The sequence below is a fragment of the Ambystoma mexicanum genome, chromosome 3q (genome assembly GCF_040938575.1).
Source record: "Ambystoma mexicanum isolate Mex_15411 chromosome 3q, UKY_AmexF1_1, whole genome shotgun sequence".
In the NCBI taxonomy this organism is placed as follows: domain Eukaryota; kingdom Metazoa; phylum Chordata; class Amphibia; order Caudata; family Ambystomatidae; genus Ambystoma; species Ambystoma mexicanum.
Window position 1 is genome coordinate 854,313,903 of NC_090926.1, and position 26,024 is coordinate 854,339,926.

Below are 26,024 nucleotides of genomic sequence, written 5' to 3' on the forward strand. Positions count from 1 at the left end.
AGTTGAGGCTAAAATCTCACGATGGCGCACTCTTCCGTTGTCCGTTGCGGGACGACTGTCCCTGATTAAAATGATTCTGCTCCCCAAGCTCCTGTACACCTTTAGTAACATACCCTTATGGCCTGGGAGGTCATACTTCACTAAGCTTCACATGCTCTGCGCACAATTCCTCTGGCACTCTGGTGCGGTACGCAAGAAGTGGACTGACATGGCACTCTCATACAGACGTGGGGGTATTGCTGCTCCTGACTTTGCTATATATTGGATTGCGGCCCAAGCCCAGCACGCCACTCACTGGTACCCTGGCGCCCCAGTGCGCCCTCATGTCAAGCTGAAACGGTTGGCATCCGCGGGTATTAATCTAATGACCCTAGTGCTGCATCGACATTATGCTCCGGACTCCCCCGTTGATCCCATCGCTGCGACCTTGTTCGCCTGGTCACACATACTAAGCCCATCAGCTGGGACCTCCCCGTATTACAGGTGGCTGCCCGTGTGGGCCTTTCCGGGGTTGGAGCCCACGCTGGACGCTGCCTTGACCCGCCGCTGGGAGGCTCTGGGGTACAGGGCATTGTCTGACTTCTATCCAGAGGGCAAATTTATAGACCCCCAGACTTGGAGGCTGGGTCACACTAAATCTCCCTTAGAGACTCTTCAGTACTATAGGCTTTGCGCTGCATTCCGCACTATGTGGCCCTCCTTCCCAGATGAACCTCCGGATGACCCGGCAATAGCGTACATCGCTAACTCGGGCGGTGCACGGGGCGTTGTCTCATCATTGTATCATATCCTGCAGGATGCCTCCTCTGCTCCGGTTCTCGGAGCGCGCAACAAATGGGCAGACGAGCTGGGCCTAGAGATGCCTGATGGGTTGTGGGAGAGCATGTGTCTCCACACCCAAAAAGTCTCCCTCAACTTCCACTTTCGGGCCATGCATTATAAACTCCTTAATAGGCTATATTATACACCGCACAGGACTTCAGGGTTTGCTCGTTCTGGGATGCACCTCTGCCCGCGCTGCAAGGCCGCAGATGCTGATCACCTACATATGTTCTGGTCCTGTCATAAGCTGTCCGATTTTTGGGACGGGGTCATAAAAACACTTAATGCAGTAACTGAAACCACTATTGATCCCGATCCTCTGGCAGTTTTGTTTGGGGTTTGGAGCACTGAGGAAACTAAGCGCCTGAAAAAGTTTTTAAATATAAGTTGCATGATTGCCAAGAAGTGTATACTCCAGAATTGGAGGTGTTCCTCTCCCCCGACCCCTCAGAGATGGTTGTGCCTGCTCACATGGTCACGGAACTGCGAGGAGGACTACTTGGCTATGCTGCCGGCCCAATCCCGCCCCAAGAACTTTTGGAGTGAATTTACCACATATCTCAACAATCAGTCCGGAGCCGCGTCGGGGTCCTGTCTGTCCCCGGCCTCAACTCATGCACCATGATCTCCTTTGGTTTCCTCCTTTATTTGTAAAAAATTGCAATCACTGTTGTAATGATGATAAAGTGTCCTGTAAGCAGCTCCACGCTCTACATGATTAATATGCTTGTAGCCTCGATGTTTGTACCTTGTGAACCTCTGCCAATAAAAATAAAAGTTTAATAATACTTTCTGTTCTTTGAATGAAGAAACAAAGTGCAGCCATTATTTCGGTAGCTGCTAAATGCAGTTTTGTAATGCCAGGGAATATGTGGTCAGTAAACACAGATCTGCCATGGTGTCTTGGTAACTGCTAAATGCAGTTTCATTGTAGGGGGTCTGCCTTAGGCCTTAAAATACTCCACAGGTGAGCCACAGAAAATGCCACTTAACCTCATTACGGAAAGAAAACGGTTTGGGTTGCCAAATTCTTTAAGGTTCCAATTTCTTATATATAGGCTGTAGAGGATGCAACTGTAATTCCAAAAGATACAAGCGAGGGTGTAGGACACAGCCTTGACTTCATTTTTGCAGTCACAAAACTGAAGCCAATGATTTTTTGCTATGTATGGAAATAATTTATTTTATTTAGATTTTCACATTGTATTTTCTTTTATTTTAACATTTTAAATAGAGCACCATAATTCAAAAGGTCGGCAGGGAACGTAGTGCCACGGGGCCATGAGGCAGTATTGCCTCTATTGGTGGTTAAGGATCAAAGGGGAAAACCCCGACAGTCTCCTGATCACAAAGGTCAACAGCCAAGTAAAGTGTGCCTCTCACCCACTTCAAGGATCCGCTGGAGTTATAGCTCCAGTCTTTTTTCCGAGGTCCTCTCTGCAGAAGCCACTTGTATGCACATTATTTATAGCCCTAGTCAATTTCTAATACACAGAAATCTGTCCAACACAAGGGTTCTCTGAAAATGACATCAAGCACAAGGAGGGAGAGAGATTTTCTTGAAGGGTTTGGACTGCATTAGATTGTTGCAAAAGTAAAATGTTTTCCCAGACTTAATCAAATGAAAACAATGCTGTTCTACAGGGTTTATCTGATTTCATGGCATTCAGATGCAAGACAAAGACAAGGCTAGGTTGCATAACACAAATTTTGTGCTGTTTTTAAAATGAAAATGTCACCAGGGCAAAGTTATCCGGAATGCATGTCATTTTTCAAAGAAGCCCATAACTTATTGTCATTCAGGGGACTGAGGCCATGCAGGTCCGTTTTTGTTTGCAGTGTTGACATTGCCTTCCCCACAAGTGCTAGGGTAGGTTTCCATGAAGGGCACAGCTTTGGGATGTATTAAAATGAAAGGAGGACAATTGCAGTGCAGAGCCATTCTTCATTTACTTTCTGTTCTTTGACTGAAGAAACAAAGTGCAGCCATTATTTCGGTAGCTGCTAAATGCAGTTTTGTAATGCCAGGGAATATGTGCTCAGTAAACACAGCTCTGCCATGGTGTCTTGGTAACTGCTAAATGCAGTTTCATTGTAGGGGGTCTGCCTTAGGCCTTAAAATACTCCACAGGTGAGCCACAGAAAATGCCACTTAACCTCATTACGGAAAGAAAACGGTTTGGGTTGCCAAATTCTTTAAGGTTCCAATTTCTTATATATAGGCTGTAGAGGATGCAACTGTAATTCCAAAAGATACAAGCGAGGGTGTAGGACACAGCCTTGACTTCATTTTTGCAGTCACAAAACTGAAGCCAATGATTTTTTGCTATGTATGGAAATAATTTATTTTAATTAGATTTTCACATTGTATTTTCTTTTATTTTAACATTTTAAATAGAGCACCATAGTTCAAAAGGTCGGCAGGGAACTTTACAGACAGACTGGAAAGCATTACGATTTTACAATAAAAGCTGCAAGAAAAATTAAAGAATAGATACATCAAAATACACAAAATAATAGAAAATAACCAAGTAAAGAAAAGGAATAATGTTTTACTGCGTAGTCACTACACAGCTGAAGTCTTGAAATCGCAAAAGGACATTAACACACATGTGTAAAAACATCAAATCGACATTCGTCTCAGCGGAGTAGAAAGAGCTGTAGCTATGGCAATTCAACAGAAGTGACCTGTTTAGAAAAAGAGACAAGATTTGGCCATGTTAAGTCTTAGGACATAAGTTCTGTGGGTGACCCTCCCCTTCCAGGGTTGTTCAGTTCATCTGCATGTAAACATCCAACTTAAACCCAAACTAATAATTATGTTAAGCAACGTTTATTTACACTTCTTTAGATTGTGTTAAAAAAATGAAAAGCTGGATGCTGGATAACAGGTTGCAACTAAACCCCAACAAGACGGAGATGATACTGTTTGGCCGACTCACAGGCTAGCATCGCCTGTCCTGCTCTATTCAAAGTACCTACCATCGTTTCCTCTAAAGTAAAAAACCTTGGCTGCATTTGGCAGTCGAATCTAATCTGCATGTTAGTGAAAGTGTGAAATCAATCTATTATCGACTTAAATTAATGCAGCCCATTCTTCCTCTCATAGCAGAAAAAGAGCACCCAGCTGTCATTGAGACAATGGTGAATTCAAACTGGACTACTGTAATGCCCTCTTTACAGGTATCCTGGCCCGCCAGAGGCATCATCTCCAAGCCACACAAATTGCAGCTATCAGACTTCTTTTCAATCTTCCAAGAACTATTTCAATATCTCCTTTTTGCAGAAGTCTTCATTGGCTCCGAGTACAAAGGAGGATCCTTTTCAAGACCCTGTGTCATATCTTCAAGTGCCTTCACGGCTTGGCCCCCAGCAACCTTGTCTCTAAGATCTACGACCATCGCCCAACCTGCCACCTTCGATTCTGGCGATCAACACCTTCTTGTAATCTCTTTCTCCACAGCGAAGATAAATGTTTCTCTATTTGCGGCTCTCGCGCCTGGAACCCACTGCCTTTCGACTTTTGGAACATCAAGACATTGCCACTATTTAAGAAGAAGCTAAAAACCTATATTCTTCAATAATATGTTCCCTACCGTCGATAGTTCCTTCTTGTACGTCATATTGTTTGACATGTGCACCTAGATGCAGTTTCTACCTGGTTCCTTCGAGGATGTGAGCACTTACAAATAACCAAATCTATACAGTGGCAATCAGCACCGTATTGGTCTCACAGTGCCGATCCTTGTGAGATAGGATGGGTACATAAATATATAAAACCCAGTGCTCTATAGTGACCACAAAATGATATGTAGGGCAGAATTCCCTAATGAATAAAGGAGTCTTTCACTTATGCAGTCCTGGGGTTCTCTAGAATTGTAGATGAGGATGGACTACCGGAGCAGCATGAAGTACCCCAAACATGAGCAAGAGATACCCTTCTTCATGGAGGCCTTTACCGACAGTGCAAAGATCTCTTGTTTCAAAAATATGCAAACCAGGCAAGTAATGGTGGCAAACCATTTTCCTCCTGAGCCAGATGACATGTTTGTGCCTGATGTGGTCTGTCCCTTCTAGTGTAAGGGTGGTCAGTAACCACAACAGGAAGGCCATGCAGAGAATGAAATGTACTGTCCAGTGAGGTATAGCACTGTCTATTGTGCCAGCAAATAATATGAACGTTGCACCATGGGTTAAAGTTCAACTCCCTTTAGGTGCGCATACCACAAGACAGTACTGACTTAAGCAGGTTTTATGGTGCAGCAATGCAGGCTTCCTCATGCAGATGCCACTTCTGTGAGGCTACCCACACTTCAGTAGACCCTACTTCTGTACGCCATTTTATTTCTCTTGGGGTAACTTGTGAGGTGGCTGTTGAAAGAGGCACTATCCCTCTGGTGTCAAACCTTCTACACAATAATACATTGTGTGACCAAGGAACGCCCCCTGCCCCAACCTTCCCCGTCGCTCCATGGTACAGGGAAGCCTTACTGGTGTCTGACACTGGACTATGAAAGACTTTTGGTCTACCCACATCCAGAAATTCCAAAAGAAGAGGGCAAAGTACAATTGCATCTCCATTTATTTTAGGACCAAAATCTACCAGTAGGCCCAGAGTTCCAACTGCCCTGCATCATATCCTTCTCCCATAATGCTTCCTGCTGCAACTTCTTTTATTACTACTCCTCAGCAGTTTCAAAAAAACAATAACAAAATACTGTAAAACGTCCCAAAGTTACTTTTTTTTTTCTCTGAACTACAATCCCCATAGTCTCTGTAGTCCATCTCCATCCTTGCTCATCTATCACCACATCATGTCCCTGAGCTCCTCCTCTCTTTTACATGCTCTGAACTGTCACTTGAAAAATTCCACACTATGTCCTGCCAACAGAGCGAAATCTTAAACCACTTCAAACTGGAGCGTCAATCCTCCTCGACTTCAACTGACTACCGTTGCTCATCTATTCTCTCAATTGTTCTTCTGCTCTTCCCCTAGGGATAATACAAAGCAAAATAATCAGGGTGGCGTCCATGTATTGCAACCAACCTGTGAAAATATTATCATTACTCAATGCAACCAGTCTATTACAACATCATCATAAATCAGTACATGAATGGGTGGGAATTTAATGCTCGCCTCCTAGTCTTTAATAGAATAAATACTCCCTGCACAGTTAGCAGGGGTAATCTTCATTCTATGGCAAGACTTGAGGCGAGCATTAGGCTTGTTCAAAGCTTCCCAATACAGTAGTTGCTATATTTTCGGTTGACTTAAAGTAAAACTCCTTAAAGGTACGATCACCAGCCCAATCTGCTGCTAACATAATTTCTCTCAATGATACCCCAGATGTAAAGGCTTTGGATGCCATTGCTCCCCGCACTGAGTGTGCTCCGTACTTCCCCAAGTCAGTATTCGCTGCTTGCATAATTTCTTTAACCCATCTAGCAATGGTGGCAGTGGTTACGGCCTGAAAAGGCTTCCTACGAGCTATGAGCAATTGCGTGGTACCGGCTGCTCTATGCTCACCTGTCCTGAGCTCGTAATCTTTGATTCAGTTCGCAACACACCACTTGTTCTTGCTCGGGAAATATAGATAGTATACTGAAGAGGTTCCTGTCTTAGTCCATCTGACTATTGAAAAAGTAACTTCTTCTGGGCCAAAAGAGGTCCTATTTATCTCTAGCGCTTTGACGTCTGATATGTGCTTACAAGACACAAGGCATAGTAGCATTACTATTTCACCCGACAGCTGCTTAAGGGATAGATATGTGTTCGAAGGCCAGTCTTCTAAAAGTCGAAGTCACGTCCCAAACTGTATTATAACGAGGTTCCGGGGGAACCTTAAATCTGGCCCCCGAATAAACCTCACCACTGCTGGGTGTTCGCCCACTGGTAAGCCTTCGATCAGCAAATGTCTTGCTAAGATCGCTGATCTGTACACACCTATTGTGCGGAACGCTCTCCTGTCTTGCAATAATTGCGCTAGGAAGTTCAGGATCACTACTAAAGGGGCTGAAGTGGGATGAACACCTCTCCCTTTGCACCAGCCACTCCACTTGGCCAAAGCCGCATCGTAGCTCCTCCTAGTGGAGGGGGCTCAGGATTCCGCGAAAAGCTCTGCAGCCTGCATTGTAATGCCTGGCACCGCCCAGCGTCTCCTGATATCCTGCACGCGATGAGCAGGAGTATCCCTCTCACTCTCAGAGGATGACACGACCCAACTGGGTCAGTGAGCAGACGCTCTCCTTCTGGTAGAACTCTCGGCAGGATCAACGCTAGTTCCATCAGAGTCGGGAACCATACTTGTGACTTCCACAGTGGTGCGATTAGCAGTAGGTCTGCTCTCTCCCTCCAACACTTCGCTAGAACTCTGTTCAGCATCATGAAAGGGGGAAACGCATAGTGTGGTCCGCCTGTCCATTCCTGTAGGAGGGCGTCCATTCCTCATGCCTCTGGATCCAGTATCCAGCTGAAATAATCTACTGTTTGTGTGTTGAGGCGAGAGGCAAAGAGATCTATGTGCAAGTGCAATAGTCCCCTTCTGATTCAGCGTCCGAAACACTGTCGGATCCAGCTTCCAATCGCTGGAGTCTGTGAGGTAGCGTGAGTTCCAGTCCGCTACTACGTTCAGTTCTCCGGGCAGGTACTCTACCATCACTGACGTCTCTGACTGGAGGCAAAAATGCCTGAAATCCTTAGCCAGCTCGGCTAGCATCTTGGATTTCGTGCCGCCTAGGTGATTTATGTAGCGGACCGCTGAATGTTGTCCATCTTCAGCAACACGCATGATTTCAATCTGCCCTTCGTGAAGGCTTTGATAGCGAAGCACCCTGCTAACAGCTCTAGACAGTTTATGTGAAGGCGAAGCTCCTCTCCACTCCATTTCCCTCTTGTCTGCAGATCCCCGCATCGGGCTCCCCAGCCTAGGCGACTGGCGTCTGACTCTATGATTAGGTCTGGACGATCTCCGAAAATGGCTCGCCCATTCCAGGCGTCCATATTCTTCAACCACCATTCCAGTTCTGTCACGAATCCTTGATCCAAAGGTACACATTATATCTCAATCCCTGCTGCAGATGTCTGATCTTCAGCCTCTGCAGTGCGCGATAATGTAAAGGCCCTGGGAATATGGCTTGAATAGAGGCCGCTAGCAGCCCTATGATCCTCTGAGAGACACTACTCTGCAGACATCCTCGGATTTTTCTCTTGATGTCTCGCATTTTCTGTGCTGGACTGACTTCTCCACATTCACTAGAAATCCCAGCGACAAGAGCAAGTTCTGTACCCACTCTGTCTGCTATACCAGCGTCTCCCGGTATTCAGCTAACAATAGCAGGTCGTCTAGGTATATGATCAGCCTTATGCCTTTCTCGTGGATTGCCGCTGCTACTGGCTTCATCAGCTTGGTAAATGTCCAGGGAGCTGATGCAAGACCTAAGGGCATCGTCTTGAATTGCTAATACTGCCCTTTCCAATGAAAAGCCAGGAATGTCCTGTACTCTTCTAGAACTGGGACTTTCAGGTTGGCGTCTTTCACGTCTAGTCTCGTCAGCCAGTCTCCTTCTCTGAGGGAGTTTCGGAGCTGGTGAATGCCCTCCATCTTAAAATGGTGGTAGACTACCCAGCCGTTTAGTTCCTTCAGGTTTATTACTGGTCGGACCTTCTCTTTCTTGTGCACTAGGAACATATTGCTCACAAAACTGGGTGTCCCCGGGCATCTCTCTATAGCGTCTTTCAAGGCGAGCTGCGCCAGTTCGTGGTCTAAACAGCTCTGCGCCTGCTAGATGCTGTTGAAATGGCCTGCGCGCTTGTACGGGTAGCTCTATAAACTCTAGATGCAGACCCTGCATGGTCTGCAATATCCATGCATCGTTGGAAAGCACGCATCAGTTTTGCCAAAACATACCAGTCCTTCCACCCCCCACTGGAGGGTACTGAATCATTCTCACCTTGTGTAAATCCTTGACCTCTGCCGGATCCTCTCCCTCTGCGTCCTCTGGGGAAACGTCCCCTGGCCAGGAAGAAGGAATCCTGCTGCCTGTTCTCCCAGTATTGAGCTCTGGGATTCTGGGGCCTTCTCCCTCATTGACCTCGACCAGCCATGCGGCCCCTGTGGCGAGTGGTCCCGGCAAAAACTCTATTAGGGAAGATCTTCCGGATCGAAGCTTGTGCTTTCTCTAATGAGGTATAGGTACCGACGAAACGGGCCATTTTCTTTCCCAAAGGTTTCGCCGAACAGAAAGCCTTGAGCTGCTTCCCCTGCTTCGTATGAGGCCAGGTCACTAAGTTTGGGGTCTATTTTCAGCAATAAACCTCTCCTCCTTTCCGAGGTAATTGCGCAGTTGGTGTTTCCTAATAAACAGACTGCTCTTTGAGCCTATCCTGCTACGGCGTCGGGGTCTACTTCTTCTCCCGTATCCTTAGCTCTTTCTGCAAGATCCATGATCTTAGCCAGTGGCCCGGCTAAGTCCAGTACTTTCTCTTGACAGCTCTTCCATGACCTGTCTATTCCCTTTCGGGGGCCTTACTGGTCTTGGATACAAAGATCAACATTTTGGGGTCGAGCTTGGGGGTCTCTGCTACTTTACCCGGGAGGTCTGGCCTTGGACACTCTGCACGCAGCCGTTGTCTAACCTCCTTGTCAAGAGCTTTTCTAAATTGTATGGTCATGTATTGTGCCACTCTGGGTGATGGTTGCCAGTATGAATACCTCGGGTTCCGGATGCTATCCAGATCGAACATGTCTTCTTGTACCTACTCAAGGTGCTTTTCCTTGCGGGCTTTCTTTCCCCGCTGGGCTTAGCCCAATCTTCTTCCACTGTCTCCTCCTCATCAAGAGAAGATAGGTTCCCTTCCACTGGTCCTTCTTCCGAGCCTGGGTCATCTCCTCGGCCATTGTCTTCCCCGGGAGTGGGGGTCGTGAGGTCTGGCACTGCCTGGCGCTGCAAGTAGGCTTCCCTAAGCTTGGCAAAGGTGTCGGAAACCTCTGGGGCTTTCTCTTCCGCCACATCCGATGGGCCCTGGGGGTTGTTAGAGGATTTCCTCTTCTGGGCCTTAGTACTCCCCTTAGACCCTGTTTCCGAGGGTTCGGTGGGCGTGCGTCCTGTCCTTGCGGTGCTATCTGTGGGCTGGCTCAGCATTGCCTCCAGCATCTCCAGTCTTTCTTGCAGGGGTGTCACCTCTTGAGCCACTGCATCGACCAGTGAACTGCCTAGCACCTCCTTAAAGCTGGCTGCGAGGTCCAGGGATTGCTCCTCCTCGCTCCATTCGAATTCTAACATGCTTGGGAGTGTGATGTGTGCCTGAGTACCAATGAAGGTGTCTGTGCACGCCCACGTCACTGGTCTGATGCTTGTATATGTTTTTTTTAATTATTTTTTTTGTGGCTGCACCGGACTATTGTCTCTTCACTGCCTTAAAAGGCTGTATGTCGTTGATATGCCTCTTATATGAGGCTTTGTGAGCCTTAACAGGCTAAATCCACTTCAATGGTGAGAGGAAAGAAAGAGGAACTCCTTCTCCTGACACGCTCCGTCTCACAGGAGCTTCGAGCGTATGCTTGCCGCTGAGGTGTGTGCTGTAAGGATTGCTGTTGTCTTGTTCCGTCGCGTAATGAGCACTGTAGTTTTAGGAAGATCTCCGTCTCCGCCTCTCAAATGGAGGGGGCCGGCGAGCACTTTCCTGTTGTTTCCGGGCCCTCGTAGCTGCGGAGAGCTGAGTCAAAATGGCTTTCGCAGAGGTCCGCCGCTCTGCTGAACCCCTAATGTGCCGGGAATACGGCACGGGCCGCGCGCTTCAGACCTCAGACGCGGCTGCTATCCGGCAGGCTCTCTTGCCTGAACGTGCGACTCTGTATCAGCCGCAAAGTACATATGTTTACATTAAACACCGTACCACACGCATAGTTAAAAACGGCTTATAATGCAGCTGCTGGGTGCTAATCTTACTCCTCATGCACTCGCAATCCTTTCCTGTGCTATTACACTCATACATTTGTCCTTAAACACCAAGACTTTAGACATATAACTTGTCAACATAGGAGGTGGTATAATTTGGTACTGATCTGCTTGAAGAGCAGTAAAAGAAGAGGAGAAGCTCAGGGACAGGATGTGGTCGTAGCTGAGCAAGGATGGAGATGGACTACAGAGACTATGGGGATTGTAGTCCAGAGAAAAGGAAAAGTCACTTTGGGACGTTTTACAGTATTTTGTTATTGGTTTGTTGAAACTGCTGAGGAGTAGTAATAAAAGAAGTTGAAGCATAATGCTCGCCTCCAGTCTTGCCATAGAATTAATTCTGCACATATTGTGTTCATTGTATCATTGATGCCTTTTCACTTTTCCACACAGCTCTTAGCATAACATCAGTCAAAGTGGCTTTAAGGTTTGTGAGTACATTTCACAAAGAACTTGGTGGATCACCTTTTACCTGATAATCTAAGCATGTAATCCCCACCTGGTTGTGTCCTGGGCAATTCGGCTCTGAAAGAGGTAGGCGTAAAAAATGTACTGTCTACCTGCTGGAGGACTGCCCCTTCCCTACCACCCCACAAAGTCAGTCGGTATCTTGCTATTGGAACAGACTTTGCTGTATAAACACAGAGACTAACATCCACTACATGTACCTTAAATGTTTGTACAAAGCTACAAATACCACTGGTAGCCTGGCTTATCTTTCCAGCTTGCCTGCCCATATGCTGCGTACCCATAAGGGACTGGTCAAAGCTCATGCTTGGGCCGGGGGTGGACTGGGGGCCAAAAGAGGCCCTGTATATCATATTCAAAGTGGCCCCAAGTTACAGATTTACAGAAAACCAACCTTTTTTCTTATGAGAACATTTGGAAATAAAATAAGTTACCACACATAAGAGGCCCAGGCTGCAGAGGCATACCGGGAAATCTCCAGAGTTGCCTATAGGCCAGTCCACCCCTGGCTCGGACAGTCAAAAGCAATGGTCTTCAGATTTCACCCCTTCTGAATAAAATTCCTGGGAGGATATGATCTGTGACTTTGAAAAATTGGTAATGGCGATTCTGAGCACTGGCCGTCAGCCGCTTGTTCGCCATATAATTACTGTAGTTATCAATTAATTCCTGGAACGATTTAGGGTTCAGGCCAGCAGGACATGATTGTTCACCAAGGCCAATACAGATATCTTTAACTCCCACCCACCGCCAAAACCACACTGCGGTACATCTGCTTGCAGTTCACAGAGCATGCTGATATGAGGAATGTGTAAAGAAGTGAAACAAAAGAGGGACTGGCATACAACCGTGTCTATCTGCAGGCTGAACGAGAACAGGAAGTGTAACTGCCCCTACCCTCCTACATCTCACATCTTCAGCAGTGCTATTATGAACTGCTACTAATGCCAGCAGCATGTCTTTCAGGATCCCAATTTCCTGCAATGTCTTCCAAGGCTTGAAAAGCTCAAAAGTGATCGCTAAATCCATGAAAGCTAAGTGTTTGTCCTTTCTAAACAATTTAACTGCGACTAAATATAAATTCACAAACCTTCGTACATAGTTCCCACCTCTTCCCGAAACCCAAGTGTATGGGGGCTAAAATGTTTCTTCCATTCACCCAAGCTGTCAATCTACCGAACATCTTTTTTCCAAATATTTAAAATGAATGATCTAAAAGTGACATTGGCTCGCATCTAATTGGGACTGATCTGTCACACTTTTAAATATTAGGCAGATAAGAGCCTTACTCCAAGATTTTGCATATTATATACTCTTTTTCATAGTATTAAAAGCATTAACAGAGAGGGGGGTTACTTTTTGGGGCTAGGGTTTGTAGCTTATATAGATCCAAGGGCTCTAAATCAGGATCCAGACTATTTGCTCTTGGAGAAGATCTGGCCAATAAAACATCCACAGGACTAATTGGTGCAGATGTATTCTACAACTACACCTCTCTGTATACTCATGTCTGGAGACTGGCCTTAGATGTTACTATTTTGGAGCTACAGAAAAAAGAAAAATGGGATATCCATTACACTACCTGGGAGCTCATGTTCTCCAAATGGGCATTTTGCCAAAGGGAGCCATTACGTGTTAACATATACATAGGCGGCTCCCCGCCACCACATTTTTGTCATTTGCACAGCTGAATTCAAAGGTCAGCGCATGTACACGTGTGTATGCTACCATTTGCCCTGCACTTTTGCACACCGCTATGCAAAGTGAGTAAACTCTGCCTGGCACTCGCATGCCAGGCAGCGTTTACTTTTCATTGTGAGCGCCTATGGACATGCTTGCATTGCCAATCAGCGCTCACAATTACAATGAAACCCTGACCAACATGTTCGCAAGCTTGAACATGGTTTACCGTGTGTGCACAATGGATCCCCATCAGTTCTGCCTGCTTTATTTTGTATTTTATTTCATATTTATATAGCGCCTTATGCCAAGACGTATTCTGTTGCACAAAGCAGGCGGACTCCATAAGGAGTTCCATCAATTGCGCTGGCACGAAAATCCATGCAGGTAGTGCATTTGTAAGGCGGGGAGGAAGGGAGTCGGAGGAAACACAAGTTGCGTTCCACCCCTCCTTTCTGCCTTACAAATGAAAATGGGCCGTGGCGTGAATGGAAGGCGTTTAAGATTTTACAACTTACATTGACGTTCCGGTGCATTGCAACATGAGCTCCCTGTCTCCTGATCAAAGCATCATCGCTGATACCAGTCTGGTTGACCCTACTAAGAAAGAGAAAGTAGCTTGTGTAGTTGGATCAGAACCCAAACATCTTTATTATGAAGAAAAAGAAGCTGGGTGAGTCGGAGCGTAATACAAACATATCTACTAATGATGAGGAGAGACAACCTGAAGTGCTTTCCAATACACATCATCACAGTCCTAGTCAACTGATATGAGAAACCTGAAGGTGTCTCACCCGCTAGTCCCGGGTATCTGTCATCCATGTGGCCAGGACACAGCCATTGCTATTGGATCCAGTTCCTGGGGGTGGACCAGTGCGGGAGGATCACCTGCATGGGGAGCTCTTCAGGGAGTGGAAGTGGGACACCGAAGGGTGAGACGCGGTATCCCCTTTCTTATAATACCTTTTCCCAATCCTACCAGGTAGGATACCTAGAAACTCAACACACCCCGGCCCCCTTTCCCGACACAAACACTTTCTCATGGACAATTCATAGTGAGCGACAACGTACTAACATCAGAGCTATATACCTGACATGTCCCAACGCAAGGGTCAGGTAGAGTCAGGCAATTACTGATAATTACACACACCTGACTTCCATCACACTTCCCCACACAGATAAAAGGTGGGGCACGAAAGCACACTCTGAGCAAGGCAAAACGCACGAGGAAGCAGCAATTCCGAAATGGCAGTTTAAACCGAGGAGAAAGGCGGCAAGACCAGAGAGGACGACAAGGAGGGAATTACCCTTGCCCTTTTCAAGAAAGGACTGTGACTTTCAAGTAGCCTGAAGGAAAAGAAACATAAGACCCGGAATTTCAGCTGACGAACAGTGTAGCGTGTGTCAAAGGTACACAGGCCCTCCCGCATTGATAGCCAAGGCAGGGAGAAGCGATTGCCACCATGGTACTGTCCTTGACTCCGACAGCAAAGCAACACCAGCAAGTTCAGCACAGCCAGTGAGTTGGAGAAACTGATAGCAGACCGGACTGTGTTACGCTCAAGATTGCAAGCAACAACATGGTATGAAGATAGAGAACTTGTATACAATTGAACTTTATGAAACCGAAATAGGTACCAGATACAGAGTGGTCCGGCGCCACGTTGGTGCTCACTCGAAGGTGTCTGGTACCCCCCTGAGCGTGTAAGAATGATTGAACTGTGAAATCGAAGTGGTCTGAGGCCAGCTGAGTGGGACTAATTGTAGAAATAGGGGTCTGAGCCCAGAAGAGGTGGGTACTGGGTGAACAGTAACTCACCCGAGAAGATATTGTTGTGGCAAGTGTGAACCCGACTGAGGGATGCCTACGAACTAAAATTGGTCTCAGCCTGGCTGAGGGGGACTAATGGTATAATAGGGATCAGAGCCCAGAGGAGGGGGGTCCTGGGTGAACAGTAACTCACCCGAGAAGATATTGCTGTGGAAAATGTGAATCCGACTGAGGATGCCTGCAAATTAACGTTAGTCTGAATCCAACTGAGGGAAGCTAATTGTGAAAATAGGATCTGAGCCCAGCTGAGGGTGATCCAGGGTGAAGAGTGGATCTCCCGACTTAAATATTTGGAAAATAACTTTTTTTCGTTGTTTCTGGTACATCAGGCCCTCTGAAGGCTGAGACTTGGAACGAAAGAGACTTGAACATAGAAAGCCCTGATGTTGGTAAAGGAACTGTGACCTCGTGCCGAAGAAGCTCAAGAGTGTGCTGTGCTCGAATGACCCGCCTTGACCCGTGCTAAAAACATAGGGAAGAGAGGTCAACAGCCTAAACATCCTGACTTATCATTTTGTGAATACTTCTTTCTTTTTGTGAACATTATCCCACACTATTTGTAGCATAGCTAGCTTTAAGGATTGGATGGATTTTTTTTTTTTAAGATAGGCCTTTTTTTTTAAATTGATTAGACTCCACTAGGACTGTATTATTATTATTTGATGGTCGTAGCTTGCTCCCATCTTAGATTTAGGTTTAGATATGCGTTTTTCAGACCCCTGATAAAGTTCAATAAACATCCTTGAACTGTGACCACTTGTGTCTGTCTTACTTGATACCATGCCTTCCTTACACTGCAATAAGCGCTTTCAAAACAAACACTTCTACTACACAGAACAAGGTACACATCTTGAAAATAAAGACATGACACATAACTTATTTTTATACACAATGGTTCATCTAACCTGCCCTGCAGAACTCAAATTTTTATGAACTTATTTTAACCAATAGTTTCTTAAACGTGTGTAACACCCTATAAACCGCTTACCAATGTCTAACCCCATCTTAATTCTGGTCACTGGATGCCTCAACATTGTACCACCTTTGTGCAACCTCCGGCAACCTCTGGCTGTTTGCATTAAAATTCAACTTCTTCATTGATTCTGCTTTTTTAAATTCAAATGTCAGTTCTTTCTAGATTTTCATTTGAAAACCTTCCCATGTACCTGGCACAATGAGTGTTCAAACAAGACAAATCTATCTGGTAATAACCCTCTCAGTGCCGTTGCCAACAAGCATGCAGCTCCAAAAGCAACCCCATCTCCCAGATCGGAAACCTTCCTGTTAAGTTTGAGTCAGTTATGTCAGTTTCCGACCATAACAATTCTTTCGAACAAGGAGATACAATAAAAATCCAAGGGGAAACAATATACCAGTCTAGCGTGCTCTCCTTAAGATAAGCCAATAAAAGCATCACCAGCTTGCAGCATAGGTTGACCTCTACGCTTCTCGTCTCTATCAACAGCACCAACAGGAGGGTAAACGCATGATAATCTGGGATAATAGTGCAACAAAGCAAAAAGTCAGATACATTCATTTACAGAGCTTATGCGCTACACAAAGGGCCGCTTTCCAGCAAGAGACAACAGGTTTGTCTTAAAACTTCGGATCTAAAGCAAGAAGCACACAGCAAAGTTTGGATGTCACGTTTCATTGGGAGAACCTATTTGATACCACAATCAATTAAGTGCTTCAATCATACAAATCTGATGGGATGACAGCAGAGCCTCTCAGCGCCATCCAAGTACCCAAACCTCCTTCTGACAAAGCCGCAGTATTTCGGTCATTCAATGCACAGAGGCGTTTTCAGGTGAAAGCATATGCCGCTGCTTCATCATCCAACGTTCCTGCACAAGCTGAAGTATCTCTGATGAAGAGGGGTGCCTCCAGCCTCCACTTTCATCCACAGGGAAAGAGGCTGCAATGATTCCTTGGTGGGTGGGTGCTTCCCGATTTTCCAGCCTTAAAGCACACATGAATCCACACGATTATCTGACGACCACCCTACATATGACAGATCACCAGATTCTAGAAGTAGGCAAGGGCTTCTATGCCTACCGCTTCCTTATGAACAGGAAACGAGTAGGCGTTTACCCTATTCTGGGCTTGTACAACCTAGAGTCATTTCTTAACTCTGGCTCGAGTGTTGGTAGCTGTTTTGAAGAGTGACTGGCTGTGATCAGTGTATTTACAGCACACATACTTTCATGGCTCAGTGAAGCAAGCTGGTATACAATATTCCTGGTAAACCATCAACTGCAAGCACTGTTAATAAAAATGTTCCCTTTTGGTCGGAATACAGTGCCACACATCTCACTAATATAGGCTCCAAAAGGTTAATTGTTATCCTTCCTTGGAAGACTACTTCCTAAGAGCTCCAGTTTTAAAGCTAGCACTATTCCGCCTCCTTCTGGTCCCAAGTAGCTTTTGAACTTGAGCTTCTTCGTCCATGTTACAAAATGTAGGCTCCATCCTCTCCCACTGGCAAGAGTTGTTGAGACCCAGGAGACAGTGAAAATGGTCTTGCCCCACTCACAGATGCCAGACTCTGGGTTACGGAAGGTTCTTGACCTACAGGCAGGTTCCCCTTGCCAGGCTGCAGATGTGCCAGCTTCAATGACATCTTACAGAGCATGGGGCTCTATCTCGGGCGACCATCCCAACTCCATTGAAGTCCATCGTAATCTTTACAACCCCCTCATAGGTGGGTTCAGAGACGCAACCTCATGCAAGACTGTCCCTTTTGTCCTCCATGGTATCACAGTCTTCTGAGTTCTGCAGAGGGGGCACACTGGTGCTGCATCTCTATGGATGTTGAAATGCTCAGAACAATCTTTTGGGTCTTTAATGCCTTCCGATTAAGGGTTCAGTCAAACGTTATCATGAGTCGGACGAACAATGCCACCACTCTACATCACTAAGGAAAACAGAGCGGATACCACTTCCAATGACTTTACCTACAATAATATTTAACATTAATAGCGATAGCTGGTACAAAACATGCAATGAGCTCAAATGATCTAATAGTGTGGGTGGGATTTGCCTCTTTGTAAGGGTTGTTATGGAAGTGGCAAGAAAGGGAAGCATCAGTCATCCATATGTGGTAGCTCCTAAGCCTCTCAAACTCAATCCATGTCTCCATCTTATGGGCTTAAAGGGATGGTCTAGTAAAAAATGTTATTTAAAAAATAGATAGGCCACATAAAAAATAAATACTAGCATTCTCCGTTTTAAAACTTCCTATGTAAAATTTTGAGCTATTCAAGCTCAAAATTCGAAAAAGCAAGCACAGGGGCGCAGCCATTTTGTGAAATGGAGGCCCTCCTGTGCTGGCTTTTGCGGCACTAATGAAGGAAAAGCCAGCCAGGTGTAGTAAACAAAAATTTTTACTAGACCATCCCTTTAAGTTCATAATTTTGCCATAACTACGGTGTGAGGGCCTATGCTACTGTGTGATTCCCTTAAGCCCCTACACCTTCCACAATACTTTTCTAGGTTTATCTTCATGTACTATGTATCACAGCCATAAGCGGTCAATCAAGGTGAGGGTGTTAGGGGTTCTCTATTTGTCTCATTGTTTCATATTATATATTTATTGTGTTTCTATGTATATATCTGCATTCAAGGGACTATCAATCTGAACAAAACATTAATAAACTTTCTTAGGGATGATTCTTGCAGGCCGTAAATGAAGAATTGACAGAGCATATGATAAAGATGTGAGGCAATCTTCAAAGTTTTCATAAAAGGGGTTATCAAGGCCAACTCAAACTCACTGGAAAGCCTATCCTATACCTGCCTATGACATTAGAGATAGGACCAAAAGAAGAGTGGACATGGCCTATGTTAGAATGTACATACAATAAAGAGGACTACCCTGTTCACTACTTACCATACTTCCCTTTTCTTCTTCTAAAGGGTACATTGAAATAAAAACAGTCCATTAATAAGAAGCCATATTATAATTATATATAACCCTGGTTTATGCTAATACAAGCATAATAAGGGAATCCAGGCACTTGAGGAAGTATGTTTGTTATAGGTCTACATGAAAACTAAAACTCTTCAATATAAAAGCAAGCAAAATGTTGCCATCTCACCCTGAACCAACAGAGCACATTCAAGAATTTCCTAACGCTCATTGGTTACTCCTGAATCAAGATGTATTGCCAAAAGCTCTTTAAAGATATAATTCAAGACAAGGTAAACATATGACATACCCTTGGAGGCTTAAATGGCTCAAGATTCTGCAGGTAATGAAACAACTAAGAATGCTCCTCGGGATCAAGAATGGAAAAAGTCTATGAAGGGATTTAGGGATGGTCCAAGCAGACAAACCTGATGGATCAACTAAGTGAATGGCTAGTAATCCAACTTTTACTCTGTGGTCCTATCCAGAGCATGATCAATCCCCTTTAATGATTAAAAAAGCACAACACAGGAAAAAGCTATAGCTGTTGATTTAAAATTTCTAGGGCTTGTATTGGTCTAGAGGCTTTTGTGCTGGCTAACATTTCCCTCTTCTACCAGAAAAGTAAAACGATCCAAGCTGTACACATGTTGGGATCCTGTCACTGGGAGAATCACCTCTGGATCTTGGGCTATGTTTTCAGTGGACAACATGGAAAATGATCAGCTGTAATGGATGGGCAAAGCTGATACACAGGCACAGCAGAAATACCAGATAGCTCTGGCAGGCCCAAGAGTCATGTGTTAGAATAAACATCCTAGGGGCTGTCAGGTTTGGAAGTAACACATCCCCTGCCATGCACACACCTAGAAACCCCTGACAGCAGAAGAAAGGCATTAGGCTCTATGCATGCACTGTGTCTGTGCAATGAAAATGGCTGCATTGAGATTGTGATTAAATTAATATTTAGCATTAAGCATGTTCCTCAATATACATTTGAAACTTAATAATGACCCGCAGAAAGTCCGTGATCAATCAGATTGCAAGGAACGTGGGCAGAATCCATGAGTAATTGCCCATGCTCTCTCCTGGATGCTTGCCGCTTTCCCCGTGAAGTCTCACATTCCTTCGTCTACCAATGCCCGGGGCTGACCTCTAACCTGGTGCCACCCACCCGAGTGCCCTGCATCTGCCCCATTGACCAACATTTACCTTAGCGCTGCCTCCCTGCTCTGTCACACAGCAGCTCTTCTGCCGGGAATGGAAATAGTAAAAGTACTAGCTACCTTCACTATTTTACCCTGGATGATAGCACCAGGGTGTTAATAGCAATCATCCCCAGGTTGGGGGGCGGATGAGGGAGTAACGTCCCAGAGTCTTCACCAAGACCCGAGCATAGGCTTGGGTTAGTGGGCTGTTACACTGCATGTCTGACCTCCACAAGCGGATTTGTCTCTATTATAAAAGTTCACAGATGGGCATAGATAATGTTGGAGTGTTTTTGTTTTAAGTGTTAGATAATCTTCAAGATATTATTTTAATAAAGAACACTTTTTTTAGTTTTATGCACAAGGTTTACAACCTAATATTTTCTCAGTCAGGCATCATTTATGAAGAACAGATGGCAAAACAAATGTTTGACCACTGAAAGAGAAAGTCTCACCTATCACTGGGATTGGAGGATAGCGCAAGGGCAACGCATTTGTCTTGGAAGCAAGACCATGCGGAGCAATACATGTTCGAATCCCAATCCTGTGCTTAGAGACTGGTTACCTGTGTTCAGCGCATTATAAAAGATGTGTTCATTTTATTATAACAACGAGATGTGTGGGAGCTTTACAGCATACTAAGTCAGGGTAAAGTAAAGAATATCAGGGATGGTGGATTCTGTAGGGCAGTAACAACCAAGAGGCAGGCACATGAACTTTGGAACAAAGCTACTCAACAATAATGAAGATTACCTCTGCATACTACACAGGGAGTCTTGATTCTATTAAAGACACACAGGCGAGCATTATGTTTCAACTTCTTTAATTCTACTCTTCAGCACTTTCAACAAAATAACAGAAAATTACTCCAAACAACACTTCTTTCTTTCTTTTTCAAAACTACATTTCTCTCTGAAAAGGCTCTTTTGTAGTCCAAGACACTTCCTGAGCCTGTCTATCCGTCACTTCCTGCCCTTTGTTCCTCCTCTTCTTTGGATGCTCTGAACTGCACCTAATCTCGAAACTGGCACACAATTGCCCAAAAAATCACGTCCTCCTTGGACATTCCCTAGATGCTTCCAACTTGCTCCTGGGCACGGATCCGACTCCTTCGCCGGCCATTATTACTGCATTTTGACATAATTACTACTGCATTTTGCAGTCAGCCATTCTTCTGGTCGTCTCCTATCAAACAGAAACAATGCGGGCAAAAGGTGGTTATACATGCCACCCCAGTCGAGAACGCTTTGGACGCCATAGCTCCTCTCACCAAATGCGCCCCCAAACTGAGTCAGATCGAACCCTGCATGCTGCATGAGCTCGCGTACCAATCTCGCGATGGTGGCTGTAGCTACCGGCTTGTAAGGCACCTTGCACGCTATTAGCAGTTGCGACACGCCGCCGGTCGCAGTTCTGTGGTCTTACCCTCATACTCTCGAATACACTCTGCCACGCAGAGCTACGGTTTGACCGCCAGATATGGTTAAGAGATTGACGAGGTGTTAGTTTTTGTTCTCCTAGTGTGAGTGAAGGTAATCCCATCTGGTCCATACACCTTCCTAGTTATGCCTAGCACCCTGATATCTGATACTCTCCTACACGACACCAAACACAGCTGCATGGCCAGTTTCCCTTTAGAGTTGGGTCAAGGATAGATACTTGTTGGGCGGCCAGTCCATTAGGACTCATTGTACTATGCTCATGTCCTACGTCTGATTGTATTTCGGGCTAGGACGAACTCTAAACTGAGCCCCTCTCATGAGCTGGGTGATCCCTTACCGGCACACCGTTCACTTGCTAATGTCCTGCAGATATTGCCGACTGATATACCACCATGGTCCTGAAAGCTTTCCCTTCTTCAAAGAGGGTATCTAGGAAGTTAAGGATTGCTACTACAGGGGCAGAAACGGGAGGAAAACCGCTACCTTTCCACAATGCCGACCACCTGCCCCAAGCCATGTCGTAGCTCCTCCGAGTCGATGGTGCCCACAAGTCCGCAATGAGCCCTGCAGCTTGTTCTGAAACTCACAGCATAGACCATCTTTGCCTGATACCTTGCATGCCACCTGGGGGAGTGTTCCCTTCACCCTCACAGGATGAAATGACCCAGTTGGGTCTGTGATCAGGTGTTGGTCGGACATGAGAATCCGTGGGAAATCCGAGGAAAGTTCCATCAGAGCTGGAAAACTACACTTGCCACTTCCACATGGGCGCCACTACAATCACAATCGCCTCTTCTCTGCACACTTTCGCTAGCACTCTGCTCATCATTATGAAGGGGGGAAATGCGTAGTGCATTTCCCACTCCAATCTTGCAGAAACGCATCTGTCCCTCTCGCTGCTGGATCCAGCTTCCAGCTGAAATACTGGCTTTTCTGAGCGTTCAGTCTGGAGGCGAAAAGCCCTGTGTGAAAAGGACCCCAGATCTGTTGTAATCGACTGAACACTTTGTTGTCGAGCTTCCAGTCGCTGGAGTCTGTCATATGCTGTGAGTTCCAGTCTGCAACTGTATTGAGCGCTCCTGGAAGGTACTCGGCTGTCACGGAGATTCCCTCCTGTAGGCAATAGTGCCAAAAATCTTTTGCTAATTCTGCCAGGAGTCTGGACTTTGTCCCTCCCATTTGATTTATATATCTGACCGCTTAGATGTTGTCCATCTTCAGCAGTTCACTTTTCCCTTTGTGAAAGCTTTTATCGTGAAAGACTCAGCTAACAGTTCTAGACAGTTTATATGAAGTTATAACTCTTCTGAGCTCCATTTCCCTCCTGTCTCTAAAGGGCTGCACTGCACTCCCCAGCCTTCTCTGCTGGCGTCTGATTCCACCACTAGGTCTGGGCAGTCTTCAACAATGGCACACCCGTTCCAAGTTTCCATATTGTGCAGCCACCACTCTAGTTCTGTGATCGCTTATCGATCCAGAGGTATTGTCTGATGATACTACAGACCTTGTTAAAGATGTCTGATCTTCAAACTCTGCAACACTCTGTAATGCAGAGGTCCTTGGAATATGGCTTGAATAGAGGACACTAACAGTCCAACTATCCTCGTTAGTACTCAGAGAGAGACTGTCTGCTTGGTGAGACACTGATCTCTCTCTTGATATCCCAGATCTTTCTCGCTGGTAGCTCGAGCGTAGCTTTGTTCGGGTCTACCATGAACCCCAAGAAATTGAGACGTTTCATCAGTGTCATGTCTGACATAACTTTATTCATCAAGAAGCCTAAAGATGTCAACAAGTTGCTTACACATGTTGTATGGTATGCTAGGGTCTCTCTGTCGTCTGCTAACAGCAGGATATTTTCTAAGTAAATAATAATGCAAATTCCTTTCTCCCTGATGGCTGCTGCCACTGGCTTCATCAGTTTGGTGAAAGCTCATGGTGCTGATGCGAGACCTAAGGGCATCGTCTTGAATTGCCATAATCGCCCTTCCAAGTTGAATACGAGACAGGAGCGATATGTTTTCTCTACTGGTACTGTGAGGTCTGCGTCCTTTAGGTGTATCCTTGCTAGCCTGTGCCCTTCTCTCATGGGTCCCTCAGTTGATAGATACCTTCCGTCTTGAAGTGTCTGTATGTCACCCAACGGTTGAGGTCTTTCAAATTTATAACTGGTCTCACCTTCTCTTTCCTGTGCACCAGGAACATATTGTTCACGAGTCTCAGACCTTGTTTGCACCACTCAATGGCTCCTTTCATTTCGAGCTGTGTGAGCTTGTCGTAGAGGAGACTGCGCTCTGCCTTAGACAATTCTAAGGGACAAGGGAGTACCTCTTGGCAGGGTTCCTACATGAATTCTATCCGCAGCCCCTGAATAGTCTGTAGCACCCAACCATTGCTGGAAAGCACGCATCAGTTTTGCCAGAAACGTCTTGTCCTCCACCCAAACGGCGGGTAAATACTGGGTCTCACCTGTGGTAGAACTCTGCGCTCTTCCAGCTCCACTGCTCCTGCGTCCTCTGGGGAATCTCCCTCTGGACGGGAAGACAGACACTTGCTGCCTACTTTCCCAGTAGTGTGCTCTATTTCCTTGATGTCTTTGTGTAGATTGGAAGCGACCGGCCATTCGACCTCTATAGCGGCCGGTCCCGGCAAAAACTCTACTGGGAAATATTTTCATAATTGATGCTTGAGCCTTCTCCAGGGAGGTATAAGTTCCTACGAACCTCCCCATCTCCTTGCCAAGCGCCTCACCAAACAACAAGCCCTGCGCTGCTTCGCCTGCCTCGTAGTTGGTGAGGTCGATCAATCTAGTGTCTATTTTTAACAGGAGCCTTTCCTCCTTTCTGAGGAGATGGCGCAGTTAGCATTTCCTAGTAGGCAGACTGGTCTCTGGGCCCAACTTGCTAGGGTGTCCGGATCATTCTCTTCGCCCATATCCCTAGCTCTTTCCACTAGGTCCATAATCTTAGCTAGTGGACCCATCAGGTCCAGAAATATTTCTTGACAACTCTTCCAAGACCTGTCCATACATCTCCTCAGGTCCTTGGAAGCTTTCCTGACGAATGCTAGCATTTTTGGGTCTAGCTGTGAGGCTTCTGCCACTTTCCCAGATTGATCGGGCTGAGGACATTCAGCTTTCATGCGTAGTCTAGTGCCCTTATCTAGCGCTTTGCAAATTCTTTGCGACATGTACTTTGCTACCCTAGGCTAAGGCTGCCAGTCCGAGGATATGGGGTTCTGGATGTCGTTCGGGTTAAACATATCCAACATCTCCACCTCTTCTACTTGGAGGTGTTTCTCCTTCCAGAGTTTCTTACCCTCTGCAGGACTTGCCCGCTCTTTTTCTGGCTTACTATCCTTGCCCTGGTATAAGGCTGTATCCTCCGGCGACTCCTCTGGTGAGTCCGCCTCAGTATTGCCCATATGGTCTTCCCCTGGGAAGGGGGTGTGGGGCATGGCACTGCTCATTTCTGGATAAACACGTTTCTTAATTTACTAAATGCATGAGCTGCCTCTGGGGCCTTCTTTTCTGCCCCGTATTGCTGACCTGGGGGAGTCGAAGAGTGCTTTCTCTTCCGGGTCTTATTACTCCCCTGAGGGCTTTTAGCCCTGTCTGTTTTGGATGTACTGTCTTGGTTGCAAACACTTGTCCACTGTTTCTGCCCCAGGATGCATTCAAGAGTAGCTAACCTTGAATGGGCTTAATCCCTTCTGCCACAGCATCCACGAGGGAGCTTCCTAGCACCTCCTTAAAACTAAGAGCTAGATCCGGCGCTTGTTCCTCCTCATTCAATTCATATTCTGACAGTTCAAGGTTCAGCGTGCTGTGTGCTAGAATACCTGATGGGCAGGCTTAGGTGAACATCCAAGGCTCTGCTGGTGAGCACTTATTGTGACTTGGGCTCTTACTGTGCTGTAGCCCTTCCGACTGGGCTGCCGTGGGAGCTGGTTGTGTGCACCACCCTATGCCAATGGAGCGTGTATAGTTATTGCTGAGAAGAAACCCAACTTATTTTGTTTGTTTATTTATTCACTCATCTCGGCTCGAGCGTGCCCTGGGGCTAGTCCGCTCAGTGTTTTACTACCCGCGCAGAGCAAGCGATGCCCCTGTTCTACTGGGTTGTGCGGTTCGTTCGGCTTCCTGAGGCCAACTAATGCAGGGGAAGTCAGAATTTATGCTGCCCTGCTCCGCCCCTCCAAGGGTGGGGACGGACGCACTCTTCTTCGATGATGCTCCGCAGAAACGAACGCAGCCCCGGGCGTGCTTGAGATGATGTACGAGCTCTGTCCGGTCCGAGCGGGGTAGGAATGTAACAGCTCGACCGAGGCTTGCTCGTAATCTTCCAAAGACGCACTGAATAAATGAAGGTGCGCGCTGCTCTAACCAAACATAGCGCCTTCATGGTAAAGTCGTAGTTTTAAGTCCACACAAAGGGAAATGCTCTGCAGTCAGTAATACTTGTATACTAACAATTGCTTACTGTTCAATTGCCTAATATTACGCGAAATGCAACTTTACACATGTTTCTTGATGACATACATGCTCAGCAGTAACAAAGGGTACTTAACTTGCTGAAGAGCAGGAAAAGAAGAGGAGGACAAAGGGCAGGAAGTGACAGATAGACAGGCACTGGAGGTGTCTTGGACTACAGAAAGAGACTTTTCAGTAGTAAATGTAGTTATAAAAAAAAAAGAAAAAATTAGTG

The 26,024-nt window shown here is 46.0% G+C and overlaps 1 protein-coding gene across 3 annotated transcripts in view; it reads right to left on the reverse strand.

Annotated features, from left to right (window-relative positions):
- TRIM25 (tripartite motif containing 25) overlaps positions 1-26,024 on the reverse strand; it is an 828,971-nt gene that overhangs the window by 192,332 nt on the left and 610,615 nt on the right. The gene's annotated exons all lie outside the window — the stretch shown is intronic.